The sequence below is a fragment of the Hyla sarda genome, chromosome 11, assembly GCF_029499605.1.
Source record: "Hyla sarda isolate aHylSar1 chromosome 11, aHylSar1.hap1, whole genome shotgun sequence".
Lineage (NCBI taxonomy): Eukaryota > Metazoa > Chordata > Amphibia > Anura > Hylidae > Hyla > Hyla sarda.
The window spans coordinates 34,658,647-34,674,327 of NC_079199.1; the positions used below are offsets into that span (position 1 = coordinate 34,658,647).

The window sequence follows — 15,681 nt, forward strand, 5'->3', positions numbered from 1 at the left end:
ACGGGAGTACCCCTTTAAGGCCAGAAAAGTAAAGAACGACAGGTCAAGCCAGTCATACATTGTAAAAGGCTTTTCTGTAGGGCAGTACTAGTGCTAAAGTTATCTACATCTAAGAGTCATATTTGTAGATTTGGCTCACGTCACATCTAAGACATCGTTCTGATGAAGAACTATCAACAAAATCTGTCCGCCACTTGACCAAGACCTCAGAGACTTCCTATTACTTTAATGCAGCAAAAAGAATATTCCTCACCCAATCTGCCATCATTAAGGTGCAATATGAAGTTGCTCAGGCAGTAAAACCGGCAACAAGGGGGTTAACCAGCCGATTTCCTCCCATCATTATGACACTAGTATTAGATTAATACACTTCTCTGTAATCCTGTAAAGTACGTACAGTTTGTGTCTACAGTATTGTAAATGTACATAGTGAATACGTTGCAATCTGAGAATGAATACTCCGCTGGTAGTATTTCGTAATTGGAGATTAGTTATTGTCATTTACAAGCGATTGCAAAATACCCAAAATCTCATATAGACAGAGACTTGCCAATAAAAAAAGGTCTAATGTCTTATAACCAATCACGGCCCTACGAGTCACTGCACCATATAACTGTTTATGTGCAAGCAACCAAAATCATTGACCTTAAGGTGGTAATCTGAGGACGTGTCTCGAGTCACAAAGGTGGCACCAATGTACTTCACGCTTGACACAGAGTTATATGGGATTTATATGGGGAAAAAAACAAATCCTTCACATACAGAGCAGATTGTTCAGTCTCACAGACTATGCTGGATGTGTTCACAATGTCCCCTGAAATGTTGAATGCCACCCTCTTGTCTATCATTGAATGTGGGTATATATTACGGTCAAATGTACTGGCCCAATTGTGGGTCTTATGACCTAGGCCAGTGGTCCTCCAGCTGTGGCAAAACTACAATTCCCAGTATGCCCAGACAGCGGTTGGCTGTCCGGGCATTGTGGTAGTTGTATTTTTGCAAGAGCTGGATGTCCATAGTTTGAAGATCTATGACCTATACCAGTGCTTTCCAAACTGGGTGTTGCAAAACATTAGTGTGTTGGGAGAAGTCCCCAGGGGTGACGTGGGACCGCCCGTTCCGCAGCAGCAGCCGCTGGTCACTATCCTTAAGTGGCCGTGAACCGTGCTGTCTAATTTTAAACTGGTAGCCGACGCAGCAGCCAGTTTGAATCAGTATATAGCATTGGCTTCCAGGACTTTTCACCAGGGACAAGTACTTATACCCTTGAGAGTGTGGCAGGACAAACAGGGCTCTGTGCAGGCTCCTGGCTTGTCAATCCACCTGCTGTGTGAGCCGGGGGCATTTCACAGAGCCTTACTGCACAGAGCCCTACTTGTCCTCGGTGTACAGAGCCCTGCTTGTCCTCAGTGTACAGAGCCCTGCTTGTCCTCAGTGTACAGAGCCCTGCTTGTCCTCAGTGTAAAGAGCCATGCTTGTCCTCAGTGTAAAGAGCCATGCTTGTCCTCAGTGTACAGAGCCCTGCTTGTCCTCAGTGTACAGAGCCCTGCTTGTCCTCAATGTACAGATCCCTGCTTGTCCTCAGCTCTCAGATCCCTGCTTGTCCTCAGCTCTCAGAGCCCTGCTTGTCCTCAGTGTACAGAGCCCTGCTTGTCCTCAGTGTACAGAGCCCTGCTTGTCCTCAGTGTACAGAGCCCTGCTTGTCCTCATTGTACAGAGCCCTGCTTGTCCTCAGTGCTCAGAGCCCTGCTTGTCCTCAGTGCTCAGAGCCCTGCTTGTCCTCAGTGCTCAGAGCCCTGCTTGTCCTCAGTGCTCAGAGCCCTGCTTGTCCTCAGTGCTCAGAGCCCTGCTTGTCCTCATTGTACAGATCCCCGTTTGTCCTCAGTGCTCAGAGCCCTGCTTGTCCTCAGTGTACAGAGCCCTTCTTGTCCTCACTGCACAGAGCCCTTAGGGTAGGGTGACACATTCCGTATTTTGCTGCATATTTGCTGCTGCGTATTTTCCTACCCTTTAAAGTCAATCGGTAGCAAATGCAGAAAATACGCAGCTTATACGATATGCGTGACCCAACACCAAGGCTACGTTAACACATGCATATTTTTTGCTGCAGATCTGCTGCATATTTTCTTTAGTAGGTTTTGCTGCCCATTGACTTCAAAAAGGGTAGGAAAATCTCCTGCAGCTAAAAATACGCACGTGTGAACGCACCCTAAAGGTAGGGTCATGCGTGCCCTGTTTAGCTGCTGCACATTGTGCAGAATTGTGTGCATTTTCCAATGAATGAGAACCCTTCAGGATCAATTAGCACAGTGTTTTCCAAAGAGTGCCTCTAGCTGTTGCAAAACCACAACTCCCAGCATGCCCGGACAGCCGAAGGCTGTTCGGGCATGATGGGGGTTGTCGTTTTGCAACAACTGGAGGCATCCTCTTTGGAAAACTCTGAAATAACAGAGTCAGAATTTATTTTAATGGTGCGGCTACACATCATTCCTAAAACTACCGCTAAGCAGTGGCTTACAGAACAGGGCACACCGAGTAAGCCGGCATTTCCATATTTTTTTTTTTTTTTTTTTTTTTTACTTGTTAGAGATTAGTGCCTAAACATGCCAGCATCAGCAATCCGCCCTTCCGCAGAGCGCTATCTCCCTCGCCATTTACCCAGCTAATGAATGGCAGCAATTAGTAAAATGTAATCCTATCGCACAATCATTTTAATGCTTTTAGCACTCCGAAAAGTAAACACCAAATTAATACAGCTCAAGCCAGCGCAGATCCTTGTTAGTGGCAAGCAATTATAGTTCAGCTCCTCAGGTGTAATTAAATGATTGCAATGATTTAGTTCCATAAATGCAAGTTAATTCATAAGCAAGCAACAAATATTCCGGGAGTAATTACCGGAAAAGACGCAGCAGGAGCGTCTGCGTACCTGGAGGAGCCGAGGCGGTGCCCCCTCCTGCCCCGAATCGGGAACACAGAACAGTGACCTTCTCTATCCACAAATTAACCCCGGTGAAGCTCATTGTTTTGATAGTGATTAGCGAATTAGCATTTCCGTCGTCTAATCCTTCGTCGTAAATGCCACGAGGACTTTCACGGCAGCTAACAAGTCTTCTAGGTATTTGGAGGCCACAATATGGAATATCCAGGCTGGCTGCATAATAAGTAAATAGAATCAAATATACTATAATATTAAACACACATATATAAAAAAAATTACTTTATAAATGTTGCCGGAAGTTGAGAAACCGGTTAAAACAGACATTTTTACAAGTTTTTTGGGATATAAAGTAAGGCTGTGGCTGTATACGGCTTTTGACCCTGAATTTGTATCTAATTGACCCCTCCAGTGTCTAGATATCATAGTGTAAAAAGATATTCAAATTAGGCTGGGTGTTTACTTCAGCTGCTAGATTACAGTGGAGAGGAGGGATTACAGTGCAGACTAGTGATTGTCAATCAGGGGGGTAGAGGAGGTGCCCAGCACACAGAGGGGAGGGGCCAACTGTGCTGGGCTCTACCACTGGGGAATGCCCAGTGGGCTCCCAAGCCGAATTTGTGCATATTTTTACATTTTTATATCTTGTTGCTTAAGGGGTCAATTAACTAACGATATGTATGTATGGATTGAGGGTCAACAGCCCTATACAGCCATGCTGAGATATCATAGTTTATAAAGATATGCAAATTAGACTGGGGGTTTCCCTTAGCTGCTAGATTACAGTGCAGCCTAGTGGTTGTCACTCAGGGGGGTAGAGGAGGTGACCAGAACACAGAGGGGAGGGACTAAATGTGCTGGACTCTACCTCTGGGGAATGCCCACTGGGCTCCTAAACCTTATTTGCATATATTTTAGAATGTTTATATCTTGCTGCTGGAGGGGTCAATTAGCTAATGAAATGGGTGTACGAATTCAGGGTCAAAAGCCCTATACAGCCATGACCTTTCTTTGTACACTAAAAACACGATGACAGGTCCCCTGTAATCACTGGTAATATGTGGGCAAGGCAAGCCTTTAAGAACGGTGGAATATGTAGAATTTATGCAACTTTATTACAGATCTTATTAGAACCTTTATTTAAAGGGGTACTCCGGTGTAAAACTTTTATTTTTTATTTTTATGAACTGGTGCCAGAAAGTTAACAGGTTTATAAATTACTTCTAATAAAAATCTTAATCCTTTCAGTACTTTTTAGCAGCTGTTTGTTACAGAGGAAATTCTTTATTTTTTTAAATTTCTTTTTTGTGTTGTCCACAGTGCTCTCTGCTGACACCTGATACCTGTATCAAGAACTGTCCAGAGCAGGAGAAAATCCCCATAGCAAACCTATGCTACTCTAGACAGTTCCTGACATAGACAGAGGTGTCAGAAGAGAGCACTGTGGACAAGACAAAAAAGAAATTCAATAAGTAAAGAATTTCCTCTGTAGCATACAGCTGCTAAAATGTACTAAAAGGATTAAGATTTTTTTAATATACCGTATATACTCGAGTATAAACCGAGTTTTTCAGCACGATTTTTCGTGCTGAAAACACCCCCCTCGGCTTATACACGAGTGAACTCTCCACCCGCAGTGGTCTTCAACCTGCGGACCTCCAGAGGTTTCAAAACTACAACTCCCAGCAAGCCTGGGCAGCCATCGGCTGTCCGGGCTTGCTGGGAGTTGTAGTTTTGAAACCTCTGGAGTTCCGCAGGTTGAAGACCACTGCGGCCTTCGACATCATCCAGCCCCCTCTCACCCCCTTTAGTTCTGTACAGTACTTGCCTCCGCTCGGCGCTGGTCCGGTGCTGCAGGACTGTCCGGTGAGGAGGTCGTCCGGTGGGATAGTGGTTCCGGGCTGCTATCTTCACCGGGGAGGCCTCTTCTAAGCGCTTCAAGCCCGGCCCCAGAATAGTCACGTTGCCTTGACGACGACGCAGAGGTACGTTCATTACCAACGTACTTCTGCGTCATCGTCAAGGCAACGCATCTATTCTGGGCCCGAAGCGCGGAGAAGAGGCGCCCCCGGTGAAGATAGCAGCCCGGAACCACTATCCCACCGGACGACCTCCTCACCGGACAGTCCTGCAGCACCGGACCAGCGCCGAGCGCCGAGGCGTGTACTGTATAGAACTAAAGGGGGTGAGAGGGGGCTGGATGATGTCAAAGGCCGCAGTGGTCTTCAACCTGCGGCCCTCCAGAGGTTTCAAAACTACAACTCCCAGCAAGCCCGGACAGCCGATGGCTGCCCGGGCTTGCTGGGAGTTGTAGTTTTGAAACCTCTGGAGGTCCGCAGGTTGAAGACCACTGAGGGCGGATGATGACAAGAGGATGATGAAGGGGCGGTGTGGGATGATGTCAAGGGGATGATGAAGGGGGGTGGGGATGATGACAAGGGTATGATGAAGGGGGCGTGTGGGATGATGACAAGGGGATGATGAAGGGGGGTGGGGATGATGACAAGGGTATGATGAAGGGGGGTGTGTGGGATGATGACAAGGGGATGATGAAGGGGGGTGGGGATGATGACAAGGGGATGATGAAGGGGGGGGTGTGGGATGATAACAAGGGGATGATGACAGGTGATGATGATGAGGGTCTGGATGATGACAGGGTGATGATGATGAGGATGTTAATGACAGGGGTCTGGATGATGACAGGGGGGGGATGATGTATTTCCCACCCTAGGCTTATACTCGAGTCAATAACTTTTTTTTTTTTTTTTTTTTTTTTTTTTTTAGGGTGAAATTAGGGGCCTCGGCTTATACTCGAGTATATACGGTAAGTAATTTTTACAAATATGTTTAATGTTCTGGCACCAGTTTATTTAAAAAAAAAAGTTTTCTACCGGAGTACCCTTTTAATCTTTATTGTAGTTCTTGACTACCCTCATTTGAAGCAAAAACACTTGGAAAATTTGGTACTGTAAAGTATTATTGAAATAAGATTTACGGGATCTTTTATTAATACTCCAAACTAAACCTGGGTTGTCCAACAGTTTTTGAAGGTGTATGGCCACCTTTAGGTCCCGTTCACACTACGGAATTCTCGCGGCTGAATTCCGCAAGCGGAGATTCCGCCTGGCGCCTGCCGCCGAAGATACTTCAGCGCTAGGGCCGCGGGGCACTGAGCCGTCACCATTGCCGGCTATGGTCCGCTCGTGGAATCCGCGCAAAGAATGAACATGTCCTTTCTTTGCTCGGAACACTTTCAGCGGCGGAAATGTCCGCCGCTGAAATTCCGCAGTGTGGACGGGTCTCGCGGAGACCCGTTCACACGAATGTTAAAGTTCACACTGCGGAATTGCGTCCGCGGAATTCCGCCCGGAAATTCCGCGGCAATGCCGTAGTGTGAACGGGGCCTTATAGGGACAATCTCACATCCCTGTCTCAGGCACACACCATAGGGCCAATTTCCTAACAAGCCTACTAGCCTTAGGAAAATGTTAAGAGCCTCCCTCTATCGATAGTCCTGTCAGATTTGAAAGGAGGTCGAAGTGAAGCCTGTGGTGCTTTCCTTTCCTTCAAAATGGCAGACCGATTCATAACCCTTTAGGCACTGCCATCATGGTTTTCGTTTGTACAGAGCTAGTTTTCGTTAAGTGTTTCCTGAATGCTAAACCCAGCATGTCACAGACTAGCGCAGTGATGCTCCATTGGCAGCTATCATGTGCCTGAGGTGGAGAGTAGAGTGCTCTAATGAACACTAGATAATTCTCTACTGAACGATGGAGTAGAGTGCTCAACTGAACCACAGAGTAGAGTGCTCAACTGAACCACAGAGTAGAGTGCTCAACTGAACCACAGAGTAGAGTGCTCAACTGAACCACAGAGTAGAGTGCTCTACTGAACCACAGAGTAGAGTGCTCAACTGAACCACAGAGTAGAGTGCTCAACTGAACCACAGAATAGAGTGCTCAACTGAACCACAGAGTAGAGTGCTCCACTGAACCACAGAGTGGAGTGCTCTACTGAACCATAGAGTAGAGTGTATAATTGAATCATAAAGAACAGAAGAGCTCCTGAGTTCCATGGTACCCTTAAAGCTGAGGAGCTCTTCTGTTACCTCTATATGTATTTTGCAAAAGGGAAGAACAGATGCTGTAAGCCTTTATCTCATTAAAATATATAGTTATATTAAAATATATGGAGAAACAGCAATGTAAAAGTCATATGGATTTGTATGTTCCTCACATGACAGGCACTGGCTGACTGCGATGTTCAACCCTTTAGTGAAATTGGTACTGTGTGCCCCACAATATATCAGGTTTACCACTAAAGCACTAGCCGGAAAACATTGGGTTATACTATGGTTCTTAATGCAGCTGCAGTATCACAAAGATTACATTGAGCTCACCAGATCCTGATCAGTAAGATCCACCAAACTGAGCGGTGAACAGAGGTAACACATGGGTTATAGTACTTTGACTTTTTGAACAACAAAAAAAATTGTACGCAGCACTTGAACTCCTTATAGAAAATGGACAACTTTAGTGTAGTCTACAATCCGGATCTCAAATACTCAGTACAGCTTATTTTTTCTTCAATTATACAGCATGACGACAGGAGAGATAGAAGACTAGTGCCAGATACTGCAAATCAGTCTTCATATCACATATAAGCCCACTTGGAAATGTTTATCAGCTCCATAAATATCTATAAATATATATCAAGCATTCTAACAATACAGGGTTATTAGCGTAGATTCCCAGCTCTGCTGAATCCCATCCCAGCAGTGTCTGACTGACTGTTTATAAATTCCCAGATTTTGCCAATGTAACCGGTAATGGATGTTCGTATTGTCCAAGCTGTTGTAATATGAGATCTCCTTTATAGAGTCTGAGTGATGTTATCTTCCTTCACCGTATAATAGTTGATGCTGTAGACGTAACGTGTCATCTCAGTTTCCATTGAAAACCCAAAAGAACCAGAAATAGTAAATAAAATATAAGACTAATAAAAGTTCTTCTCAACAACTAAAACACGACATGATATTTGCAGGCAAATAAATGTAAACGGCCTAGACATAACGAAAATAGATGTGCTATTACACTAAGGCAATGTACACACACTGGGGGAGATTTATCAAAACCTGTCCAGATGGAAAGTTGCTGAGTTGTCCATAGCAACCAATCAGATCGCTTCTTTCATTTTCGACAAGGTCTCTGCAAAATGAAAGAAGTGATCTGATTGGTTGCTATGGGCAACTCAGCAACTTTTCATCTGAACAGGTTTTGATAAATCTCCCCCACTGTTTCTAAGCTATTATTTTCAATGATAAAATGGCAAAAGAACAAGTGTTTTAGGGTCACACATGGTCCACATTTGTTGCCATTACATTTATTGGTACATCGTCTATTAATCCACTAAAAGGCTTGGCCACTTTATAGTAAAATTATTCAGTGTACTGTGACAGTAAGGGTTAAGCCATGTAGTCACTAACAACTGGGGATTTTTTTGGGGACATATATAGGTTTCAAAAAAAGTTTGTTTTGCAAGCAGTCTCAAATCTGCTGTAGTCCATAAATTGTCAAAAAAAAAGTAAATTTTTTTTTTAAATGGCTAGAAAAATGGTCCAAATTGTATGCAATAAAGATATTTTTGTAAAGAGAGAGAGAGAGAGAGAGAGAGAAAGAGAGAGAGAGAGAGAGAGAAAGGGAGAGAAAGAGAGAGAGAGAGAGAGAGAGAGAAAGGGAGAGAAAGGGAGAGAAAGGGAGAGAAAGAGAGAGAAAGAGAGAGAAAGAGAGAGAAAGAGAGAGAAAGAGAGAGAAAGAGAGAGAAAGAGAGAGAAAGAGAGAGAGAGAGAGAGAGAGAGAGAGAGAGAGAAGGAGGGAAAGAAAGAAAAGAAAGAAAAGAAAAGAAAGAAAAAAGAGAGAATAAAGAAAGAAAAGAAAGAAAAAAGAAAGAAAAGAAAAGAAAAAGGAAAGAAAAGGAAAGAAAAGAAAGGAAAGAAAAAGAAGGGAGTGAGAATAAAAAGAAGTAGAGAAGAAGAGATAGAATGAGATAGAAAAGCGAAGGAAACTAAAAGAGTGAAAGAAGAAAGGCAGGAATTGATCAGACTACTACTGTGTATAAATAACTTACAGAGGGGGAAAGGAAAAAAAAGCAAAAAAGAGAAAAAGTTCCCCATCGGTATCAATATGCTAAACCAATTTAATTAACGACTGAAGCGCAAAAACTAGAAATTCTTCAGACAGATGGAAATGTGCTCTTGAATCATGTCTATTCAGGCATTTGTTGATTTTATGAAAGACACCCACCCCGAGATTCCAGATTGTATTCTGTTCTGGCACAGCCACCGAGTATGATGTAACACATGTAGAAAGCAAGTCACACACGATGCTCTAACCAGTCTGCGCTAGTACCTCACTGACAAACGCCAAAAGGGATTGGGCCTTAGGTTTGGATACATATGATACATTTATATAATTTGACCATCTAAGTCAGTGGGGAGCCACTAAGAAAGGGAAGATGTTGCCTTGGTCCATCCATGTATTTGGCCCTATTTACATCATGCACGGCTATCCTGCTGAAATGTTTGTTTGATTTAATAATTATTTTTTTGGGGCACATCATTTAAATGGGCGCCGTCATTAAAACGAATTTTTGCTATTGCACTCCTTATGGTAAATAAAAACCTGTAATTGGCCAGATAGCACAAGAGAAAGTGTCTTAAAGGGGTTATCCAGTAAAAAACTTTTTTTATATATATCAACTGGCTCCAGAAAGTTAAACAGATTTGTAAATTACTTCTATTAAAAAATCTTAAAGGGGTACTCCGGTGCTAGGACATCTTATCCCCTATCCAAAGAATAGGGGATAAGATGCCCGATTGTGGGGGTCCCGCCGCTGGGGACCCCTGTGATCCTGCACGCATTGCATTGATGGGGCGGAGCGTGATGTCACACGGGGGCGGCCCCATGATCGCAAGTAATCACACCCGGAGCAAACATGCTCCGGGGACTGAATGTAACGGGGTGCTGCGTGCAAGATCACGGGGGTCCCCAGCGGCGGGACCCCCGCTATCAGGCATCTTATCCCCTATCCTTTGGATAGTACCCCTTTAATCCTTTCAGTACTTATGAGCTGCTGAAGTTGAGTTGTTCTTTTCTGTCTAAGGCTGGGTTCACAACCTCTCGCTCCCGTATGCGCTCCCGTACGTAATTAATTTAAATGAGCAAGCCGGAGTGAAACGTTCGGTCAGGTCGGCTCATTTTTGCGCCGTATGCACTTTTTCCCCGGACCTAAAACTGTGGTCAACCACGGTTTTAGGTCCGGTTGTAAAAGCGCATACGGCACAAAAATGAGCCGACCGGACCCAACGTTTCACTCTGGCCAGCTCATTGAAATTAATTACACACGGGAGCGCATACAAAGGCATACAGGAGCGCAAGGTTTTAGCTCCCCCCTGCCATATGCGCTGTATGGGAGAAAACATGATGTGAACCAGCCCTAAGTGCTCTCTGATGACACCTATCTCCGGAACTGTTCAGAGTAGAACCAAATCCCATTAGCAAACCTCTTCTACTCTGTGCAGTTCCCGAGACAAGCAGAGATGTCAGAAGAGCACTCTTGCCAGACAGAAAAGAACAACTCAACTTCAGCAGCTGATAGTTATTGGAAGGATTAAGATTTTTTTTTTAATAGAAGTAATTTACAAATCTAAAGAGGATATGTGTGCAGCTCACAACCGGGTATTCAAGGTCAATGTGGTTAAAAGATCGATCCCCACCGATCCAAAATGAATAATTCTAAAGTAAATTTCAACCACACCTCAAGAATATCACCCTACCGGGTACACAATGAAGAAATACTGAAAACAGGTGGTTTGGAAAAAATGCAGATTATTTATTAACAATTAACAATTTAAATAAATAAATATTAATAGATCTTTTTTATTTATTTTAATTGTTAATTTTTAATTGTTAATAAAAATAATCTTTAATTTTTTCAAACCACCTGTCTGCAGTATTTCTTCATTGTGAACCCGGTAGGGTGATATTCTTGAGGTGTGATTGAAATTTACTTTTTAATTTACATATCTGTTTAACTTTCTAGAGCCAGTTGATCTAAAAAAAAATAAAAATAAAAGTTTTCTGCTGGAATACCCCTTTAAATATATTTTTTTACCAAACAACCCACCCAAGCCTTCCTCTGGATCAACACAGTAGGGATACAATAGGGATATAGGTTAAACTTAATAGACTCTTGTATCTAGTCAATCACAATTTAGGCCACAGACCTTCCCCCAGTAAACCTCTTACTAGAGGCGTAACTGGCAGTTCCCTGATCCCAGTGCAAAATCTCTAACAGGGTCCCCATCCACCATATGCCATTTATATAAAACTGTTGTCTTAACTATGTGGTAGAGGTGTCTTGAGCCCTCCTCATGCACTGAAGCCCAAGTGCGACTGCTACCATTGCACCTCCTATAGTTATTGAAGCATTTCTTTACATGCCAGTAGAATGCCTAAATTTTTAAGGGTGGAGACAGTGCTAGGGTCCACATTCGGCCAAGGACAATCTCTACATGGAGTTTCTATGTTCTCCCAGTGTTTGTGCGGGTTACCTTCGACATCACCAAAATCATACTGATAGGTTTATGTGGAATTTGGCTTTTAAAGGAGATCTTATGAAAATGAACTTATCCCCTAGGGGATAAGTAGCTGATCGCGGGTGATTCCACTGGTGGGGCCCCCATGTTCACCAGGACAGAGCCTAACACTCAGTGAGGAGCGTGTGCTGCTGCCAGAACATGCTCCATTTATTTCTATGGGGCAAAGGAAGGACCAGAGTACAGCTCTCAGGTATGATCAGCGCTCCCATAGAAATGAATTGAGCGCTTGCCGTCTACCGGTAGACAACATATACTCCTCACTGAGAGCGCCGGGGTCCCATCCTGGTCATCGCGGAGGGGGGGGGGTTGGGGGGCCAGAGGTTGGAACCCCCGCGATCAGCTACTGATCCCCTATCCTGTGGATAAGTAAATTTTCACTGGAGTACTCCTTTTAGCCCCAATGAGGACTGAGACCAATGTGAAAGATGATAATCTCTGTACAGCACTCTGGAGTATGTTGGTGCAACATAAATAATTACAATGAGGCATATTTTTTAGTATGTTCTGATCCTGAACAGCTCATAAACTAAATAAAAGCAGTATAACACGGATATGTTTCTGGGCACACTGAGGGTTAAGTTTCTCCATTTGGGATGTCAGTCACATTTGCAGCATCCTTCCATGTCATTGTCTTGTTTTCTTATTCTTCTCTTGTACACCGTAAGTTTAATTACTTTGGAAGGCTGCTTATTATTCGATTTGAAGTTTGATGTGCCGATGCATGTAAATCCTGTTAAATGACCGCCCATATCCTTCGCTGCGAGTGGCCAACCAGCGGCATATCTCAAGGCAACACTACGGCTCCCTATGACACGCGCACCCCCTCCATCGCTTAACACCGCACTTCTTGCTAACTTTCTCGACTTCATTAATTTTTTAAGATGCTTTTAATAAAGCTGTGGGCTGTGAGGGAGGAGGCACATGGAGTTTTCTCTCGGTCCAAGAGAGTTCCTGCTGGCTTTATGAATATTAATGACAGTGTAATTCTGATTAAAGGGGCTTGTGGGGAAAGCTCTATGAATCCCATAGCTCAACACGACCAGATCGTAGTCCCTTTATGAATTTGGATTTAGACATTAAACTGTGGGAGGGGGACAGAAAGGATCCAGAAAAAACAGACTTAATGCCATTTCTCCTTCTTAGGAAGAAAGAAATTAGGTGGGTTAATAAATTGGGCAATTAATAATGCCAGGCCTTGAATCAACACATCTGTCTGTAAAGTTGGATACATTGATGAATGCCAAAGAAGGAGACTGGATTATAAAATCATATTACAGTGATCAGAGGACAGCTGCAGGAGAGGAGCAGAGACATTTGCCAAGATTTAGAGAAGACTAGTGCAATCATAATTAATGTAATTATTATTAACACCTTATAACAACATCACATTCTGAAGGAGGAAGGAGCCCGCAGCCCCCGTACGGTGTCTCAAGGTTATTCCGACATGCCGCCATATAACTCCTTCATAAATACACGCACGATGATCTTTACTTCACAACCAGGTATTTCTGTATTAGCAGCAATACATGAGGACTAAATGATAATTTGTACCAATGGGAATACGGCATTATGTCGTAAACAAGAGGGATAGAACTGATAAACAAATCATACAATTTATAAACAAATACAATTAATAGAACAATGCAGGAGAGCGGAACACAAAGGGTACATCCACACGACACAAATTTGCCTACAAATTTTCATAAGGCTCCGTGAAATCCCTGGCAGACTGAGATTACTACCATGGATGTGCAGTTGCCGATCAACGGGTTCGAAAAAGGATTAGATTGTGTCAAAACGGGCTAATACATGGCTTTTTTGCATGCAGAATTTTCAAGAATTAGTACTATGCTGCTTAGTCTTACTTTCTGATACAGATTAAAACCAACACCAATTTGATGTGGATTTTAGCATAGAACCATGTGAGAGTTCAAGAAACGAAAGGAAATCTGTCATCAGTGTCGCCTGCACTAACCTATGAAGACAGGTTGTGCAGGTGACACTGATGACGATACTTACCTTGTCCCTTTCCATGCTCTGGTCTCCCGCAATCTTCCTCAGTATCTTCTGTTCAGGGGCCAACTTGAAGCATGGGCAGAGCTTACGGACGTCACTGCTGCTGTTCTCTGCTAGATCTTGCTGCTAGCAAACAGCAGCAGTGACGTCACTAAGCTCCGCCCATGCTCCAAGTCGGGCCCAGAACAGAAGATACAGCGGAAGATTGCAGATGAGCCACAGTACAGAACGGGATAAGGTAAGTATCATTGTCATCAGTGCCACCTGCACTATCTGTACCGACAGGTTAGTTCAAGTTAGACTGATGACAGGTTTCCTAGTTTCAGGACATATTACAAAAACAAAAAAAAATTCTTCACAAGTTAAAAGGGATATTTTCCTCGCTTCTGATGCTCCACTTTAATCTCCCTCCTGTAGGGTGGGGGGCGGGTATGACACCGCGATCATCCTGTGAGGGCGAGAACATGCCACACAATGATTTGAAGTGAAGCACTGGGAGTATTGCTTTTTCTCCTCCTGGATAATCACTTTAATTCTCTATAGTTCTAGAATGGATCCCCTGGTGGTCCTCACTGGCCTTTATTTTCCTGCAGCAATGAGATGTTGTACAGGCAGATGACTACTGCTGTTAATCACGCACTAGAAGCGATGCTGAGGCCAGTAACTGGCAGCAGTGAACATTGACATTGTGGTACATCATTACTCTAGGAATGTTTAAAGGCCGGCAAGGACCACCAATGCTCAGCTGAGGGTGCATATTTTTTCAATGGCGAGAGAGAAATAAGCTGCTACCAAATACCTCTGGTGGCAGCTTATCTCTCGCGACTGAAAAGGATCGGGCCCATTGACGATCAACGTTAATATATTTACCAATTCTGCACCTCTCTCTCAAAAAAGGTATCTTGGAGAAGGAGAGGTTTGCTATGGGAATTTGCTGATGCTTTGGAAAGTTCCTGACATGGATAGGTGTCAGCAGAGAGCATTGTGGTTAAGACTAAAAAGAAATACACAACTCCCTTTGCAGTATACAGCAGCTGATAAGTACTGGAAGGATTAAGATTTTTAAATGGAAGTAATTTACAAATCTGTATAACTTTCTGGCACCAGGTGATATGAAAGTTTTTTTCTCTGGAGTACCCCTTTAAGGTGACCAAATAACACTGTCTACTCAATGAGCTGTAGTAAAAGTAGCTACATCTTCAGTAGGTTGGGGATTCAAACTCTGGGTACCCAAGCCATCTTGGCTACAGGCACCTAATTTACACATATAGGCTGACATTTATCATTGTCCTTAGACTGTTTTTTGTGTCTAGAAAAGGCGCAAAAAAGGCACAAGCAGGGTTTATTAGTGCCTTTTGGTTTACACATTTCTGCTGATTTTGAGTTGCAATCCACAGATTTTGGCAATACACATGATATGGAAGGGTTTTATGAAAAAAGACACAAAGCCACTGAAATGTACACCAGACCAGACTTAGCTTAGCTTTTTGGGGTATGTAAAGAAATTTCAGAAAATGTGACCTGCACAAAATTTATCAAATGTTCTGTGACCATTTAATAAATGTGGTGCTCCTACCAGCACACAAAAAAAGGTGTAGAAAACTGCTTCACTTACACTACAATGATAAATGCTTCACTTACACTACAATGATAAATGCTTCACTTACACTACAATGATAAATGCTTCACTTACACCTACAATGATAAATGCTTCACTTACACCTACAACGATAAATGCCGGCCATTGTAAGCAACTTCTACCTCTCTAAGGCTGGCCCTGTGTGAACCTACCTACAGCCTGGTGGTTCACCATGAGTAAAGTAACATTTATTACTCTCTTCCTCTAAGACCCAGAAGCTTTTCCATGTTATCACAAGCTCAAAAACAGCATAATCTCGTCTCACATCTAAACTCTGACTCCAGAAATAGATCAATTTACCTCTTTTATTGCTTCACCCTTTTCCCTCTATAGATTTAAATTTCACAATTTTTACAACTGAAAAAACTTGACGTATCTGACAAACTGGCTTCCTGGACCTTATTCGACCTCATGAAATGTCTATATTGCTCT

At 43.3% G+C, this 15,681-nt stretch overlaps 1 protein-coding gene across 4 annotated transcripts in view; it reads right to left on the reverse strand.

Moving 5' to 3' along the window:
• The window catches only part of MIPOL1 (mirror-image polydactyly 1), a 339,635-nt gene that overhangs the window by 262,190 nt on the left and 61,764 nt on the right, over positions 1–15,681 (reverse strand). The window contains exon 2 of one of the 4 annotated variants that reach the window (XM_056545245.1): positions 2,927–3,151. The exons of the other annotated variants lie outside the window; for them this stretch is intronic. The gene's annotated coding sequence lies outside the window, so the exon portion shown is untranslated. The remainder of the gene's footprint in view (positions 1–2,926; positions 3,152–15,681) is intronic. 4 annotated transcript variants of the gene reach the window in all.